We start from the raw sequence: 6,011 nt of genomic DNA, 5'->3' as shown, positions 1-6,011 counted from the left end.
AGTGTTCTCGGGGGATCCGTGACATTGTAGCGATGTTGAAGCAAATCCTGGCCCGACTGAAAAACAAATGCTATTGGAATTGCTAGAAGGCCAGACCAAGATTAATTTGACAATGTAGGGCTTGCAGGCATCTGAAAACATAATTGAGAACAAACTTTCCAATTTAACTGAGCATTCGTAATTGATGGTATTGAGAAACTGCTGTAGAGCCTAAATGTCTTAGTCACGAAGGTAAAAGACATAGAATCGGCAATATTGGAACTTCGGGAGCGGCTCAGTACAGTTAGGAACCTCTGTTTAGGAAACAGAGGCAGCAGAAATAACCTGGTCATTTACAGTATAAAAGAGCTAAGCGAGGAGACTAGTGACGACCTGGAAAAGGAAGTAATTGATGGTGTTTTTATGGAAAGGCTAGGGTTAACAGTGAGTGGTGTCAAAAGATTCCTCAGGATGAGTTAAAAGGAAACAAACAAGACACAACCACTCATTTTGAAACTCTTCGACTTGCATGAAAAAATGTCAATATTACGATCATGCCATTAACTCAAACGCGGCCAAATCCTGTTCTGGTGAGGGAGTGCGTTGTCGGTTCTGGTCACCGGTTACGCAATTCTCCACCGGGTTCAAACAAAAAAACATGTTGATCGAATTTCACAACCAGGCCTGGTTGTGCAATTCGATCGACATGGTTTTTTGTTTTAACCCGGTGGAGAATTGCGTAACACCGAAATTTGAACCCGGTCATCTTGCACGTGAGGCAGATGCTCTACTGCTATGCTATCACTGCCTTCATTAATGTGCCTTCATTCACTGTATCTTTAAAATGCACGGTATAGTAAATATATGTTTTTGATATGGATACTCTGATTCTTTCATTTTTGGCAAGCGATACCTAATACCGATACATAAAATAGTATAGAAGATATATGTAGCTTCAATACTGCCCATGCCTGTTGCTAGATGAAATGATGGTGATGCTATGCCATGAAACTATGGGTGAGCAAACGTTTAAAAAATTGTTATAGCGAATCATCATGTTATTCAATACTCTGATCGCCTTCAATAGTACACATTCAAAATTATGTGAAATGGTTCGAATATGCTCTTTTGTTCTCAAATAGTTTCTGTATAATGGGCATGAAGCTTGAATCAGGCACACCATAGTTTTCATAGTTTTCTTTGATGACCATTTTAAAAACAGCGTTCACTACAACACCACACAGCATTTTGCTGGTACTGGTCTGCATGAGATAGATGCTTCAGTTTCGTGACGGCATCCATTTGTGTGGTGGGATTCACAATGCTCACTCATGGCCACCAAGATTGGGCGACGCAACAGTGTTCTGGCAGGTTTACCAAATGGCCCTGATCTCTGAGGTCTCATGTGTTTATCGACGCAGGGCGTCGGTGTATTTGCTGTTGCAATCAATAGTAAGTAGTTTTATTAAACATGGTAAATGGAAGGAAAAAGATTTTTGCTCGCCCTGGCATCTGCCATTGCTGCTGGAAGCATCTGAGCTGGGGCAGCTGAAATAAAGGATAGCAGGCAGTGTGTAGAAAGGAATTGAAAGAGGTGAGGGGAAAGTAGAAAGGACAGGGGAGAGGTACACTGGCAACTAATCCATTTACATATTAACATAATAACATATATACAAGTCGCACGCGCATGAAGGTCTTGCAGAGCATAGTGCAATCAATAGCAAATGTAATTTTTTCTATACATTGGACATGATAGTCAGAGTTTATATTCTTAGTGCTGCATAGCCCCTAGCTGAGGTCACCACTGCTGTTTTTTGACAGCTGTAGCTAAAAATTGATAAATTATAGCATAGCAGCGTGCTACAATGCCACCACTTTCGCTTCACTGTTTTACATCATACTTGTTTCATACAAATATTCGCTCAAGTGGTGAAATAGTGAATATTTGTAAAGTTATCCTACTCATATTCTATCCACTTTCCAGCTTTACTTCCGTATTTGATTCGGTTTTGAAAAATTGCTAACGCACACCCTTGCATAGAAAGCAGCTAGCAGTATTTTTTGTTTGGCAGTCTTTCAGCAACTCACTTATTGAATTGTTACTGATGCTCCTATTATGAGCTGAAAAGAGCTTTTGTTGAGTGCACCGAAATTGTCACTAGTGGCAGTCTGCGGAGGTCAAGGGACTGTGCCTGTCATTACACATTTTTAATTTCTAGGATATTACAGTTACAAGTGAAAGTTCGGCAAGTTGGTGCATTTTTGTTTTTGAGCATACTCAGCTGACTTACCGCAGAAGACAAAACAATAAGCAGTCAATGGTACACATGCTGAACTTGCTATGAGTTTGTTCTTTGCCTCTGTTTGGTTTATTGCGGTTTAACGCCCCAAAGCAACTCAGGCTATGAGGGACGCCGTTCTTTGCCCCTGTATCAGCCTCTATTCAGTCTTCCTAAACTGAATGATATTTGAAAATTCTGCACTGCAGAGTACTGTCTGCACCTCTTCCAGCGTATGTAATAGGTGTACAAGAGCCCAATTTGCAAACTTGTTTGGGAAATCCAGCATTAGGGGCGTGCGAACAGCGTTATTTTGAAATTGAATCTAATACAAGCAGGCCAGCTTTGCGAATAAAACATGAATAATGTAATTAAAAACCAAATCGAACAGGAATCAAACAGTGAAAGGACCGAATGAAATATGAATTGAATATATGTGCGATTATTTGCAGCTTTGAAGTTGCTTGTGCAGACTTATACGAATATTAGTGCAAAACAAATGTTTAAGTGAAACAAGGAATCACCAACGGCTACGCTATAAGTCATGAAATTGCAGCTGTAGCAATCGAAAGACGCAGCACCGATGTCCTCCAGGGGACATGCAACACGAAGTCTGTATGTTACCACTATGATCTTTAGGAAATTTGCATAGGGCATTTACCTTTTGCTACCGATGATGACAGCATACAAACTAATGCAATATCTCGGTTGATGAGAGGAACGACAGTTTAGGCCATGACCTCAGAGACTGGGCAAAACGGCAGTGTTTGCTAAACCAGGTTCAACTCTGCAGCATCGCACAATCTTGAAGGCGATATATGAGCATTATGAATGCTGTCTCACGAATTAACTGCGTCGTGGTGCTGGACCCTCCTTTCTGCACAGACGGATAGCTACAACATGTTGTGCAATGCCAGAGCAGGTTCTGCTTGACGTGCTCTATTTGGACTTGCTTATGATTAGTAAACTTGAGAACAGATTCAGTTCATTCCAAATAATTTTAAACATACGCTGTTTCATTCATTCACCAAATAAAATACCAGGATATTTGATTCGATATTTAAAAATTTTCAGTATTCACAGAAGAGACCTACATGATGTTATAATCCTTTTTTTGTTGTACTATGCCATCTCCCCTTCATATTTTGTGTATATACAGGGCATCCTGTTTAATTCAATACAAATGGTCTATTAAACATTGCATGTATTCGCTATACACCACAGCTTTGGAAGTTGAATAATCTGACAGGCTGATGCCTCAGTCAAGTCAAATGTAAATAATAAATGCTTATCCATCTAACCCGTTCAGACTGGCTTTTTAAATCCTGCGTTTAGGTCAGATCTATAGGGAATAACATGGCACACCCTGTATACCATGAGTATTCTGCCCAAACATATTCTTTAAAGATAACTGAAACAGTGCAGTGGCTTCTCACAGTATGTCCAAATGCTAATGGCAGCTACTAGAGTTTAGCGAGGCTGGAAATAAAAGCAGTGTTTTACCGTACCATAACAGATGCTGGCGCCACATTCTGCAACTTCTTTTTAAAAATTTATTTCTCACCAACAAAAAATACTTTTCTAGTTTTTTTTATATGTGAAACTAATTGAATGGGTTGACCATTTGGATTTTTTTTTTGTCTAGCACCGTTGCCCACTTAGAGCTTTCTGGTCCACAATGTGGCCGTTTTCGGAGAAATCTATATACTTTTAATTAAATTACAGAACAACGCAAGGTTCAACTTTAAAGGGTCAGTCTACTGAATTTTATCGACCATATTTTCTTTGCGGCAACCGATAGCTCTTTACTCAAATTACCGTTTAGCCAGCTGTGGTGCCAAGGAGTGCGGTAGAATATTTTAAAATAGAATTTATTAATGTGGGAACACATCTGTACGAGATGGTAGTCTCATCTGGCAACCATCTGGATTTCCGCCGCGCGGCGACAAACATGGAGGCGCCCGTCGAAGCCGGACCTCCCGCTTCGGACTGAATTCTCGTTGTTGCTGCCTTTTTCAGTACGTTCACTGGCCATAAATGGGGCGTCTGTCTTTCGCTTCGTCTCATCTCGCCTATAAGAAAACATATAAGAGATAAATTTGCTTTATTTTGATAATTAGAGTGACGATTCTGCCGTTCCTAGGCTTAAGTGTAGAGTCGGTTTGTTTACATCATTGGTTCCCGTCCTGACGACCAGATGGCGCCACTATAGGCTGAGTTTATTTTTGCGTCTCTGCTAGCATACGCTGAACTAAAAGTGGGAATGTGCCTGCGTTTTGCGTACGTGTAACTATAAATATTCATGTGATTTACAGAAAAAGCGAGCGGTGCGCCTTCTACAGTTTACTAGAACAAAACATGCGTTTCTCTGACATTGGGGCATACAAATGGTACGTAGTATATCCACTTATGCTTCTACAAAAAAAGACTACCACTTTCTTGAACAAAATGAACGTTTGGGGTCGCCACCATGCTTTTTTACGCGACTTTTAACGCCGAAATAAAATATAAATTCCTGCCTAAACCGGGCGCAGACCCCTCGTTATTGATGTTATAGGGTGCCAACTACCAGAATATGCCATTATTTATACACTCATCTCGGTGAGTAGACTGACCCTTTAATGCAAACAGTGCTATTTCAAGGTTTCAGGCAAAACTGCAAAAAAGTTTGCTTAAATTTAGACTCCAAGTTTAGTTCAAAAAATGCGGAAATCTTCACTTCCATTTTAAACCATGTTAAGCACTTCCATTTGAAACCAAAATGGCATCATCCACGGTTTATTTTTTGAGGCATGACAGGGCATCTCAATACCAGACTACATGCGGAGAGAAACTTTGCCGGCAGAACGGTTCCTGAACAATAATTTTCACAAAATGCCCACATGAAGGGGATTTCTTACACTTTGGAGCATGATATTTGGAGAAAAATTTTTTTTCTTCGAAAGGTCTCTACACTTCTGTTGGGACTGGTCTTAACTGGCATGAATTTCCTCAGCCAAATCTAAAATGTCAAAAATTTGGCGCATCTCCTTTCGCGTGGAATGACCCTCCTGTCCCCAAATTTTATTTCTGAAATCAACTGGGAAGTACTGTAAAAAAATTGTTTCGTGAACCTCGGCGGCTGTGAATTGTGACGAAACATTCAAGAAACGGGCAATTTTCTCTGTTAAGGTTTTCTGCCTAGATGCTGCCTCCTGGAGCATACTTCTTCACAACAGTTTTATCTTTTTTGAGCACTTGTTTTGTTGCACTCCTAGGACCACAGCGGCAAGTCTAGGCAACCTTTGTTTTTCACATTTAAAAATTTTAAACTTCGTGTATGAAATTGTCTTCTAACTTGAATATGTCAACAAACACTGAATCTCAAAAATTCAAAACAAAAATTTGACCTTTGCAAAAAAAAAAAAATTACATGACTTCACCCTGCTAGAGCAATGAATGCTGAACTAGCCTTCTGCCACATTTTCTTAGCTTTGCAGCCTTTTCATAAGATTTAGGAAAAATATATATCAGAAAATAATTTTCTGCACATAAAACAGTGACATTTGATGAGTAAAATTATTTTTAAATAATGTACTGCTGGGCACATTACGTTGACTTGAAATCCTATCATTTACATCAAGTGCCGTACTGCTTGCTACTTTGCCTTTCTGACTGGTTCTCACATTTCCTTGTCAAGTGCGAGTGAACTTTTAAAATGAGCAAGGTGCCACCTCTTTTTGACACTAGAGCGGTACATGACCAGAAATGTAG

Source organism: Amblyomma mixtum, chromosome 1 (assembly GCF_055824585.1).
Source record: "Amblyomma mixtum isolate Tamu chromosome 1, ASM5582458v1, whole genome shotgun sequence".
NCBI lineage: Eukaryota > Metazoa > Arthropoda > Arachnida > Ixodida > Ixodidae > Amblyomma > Amblyomma mixtum.
Note: the sequence above shows the minus strand (reverse complement) of the source record.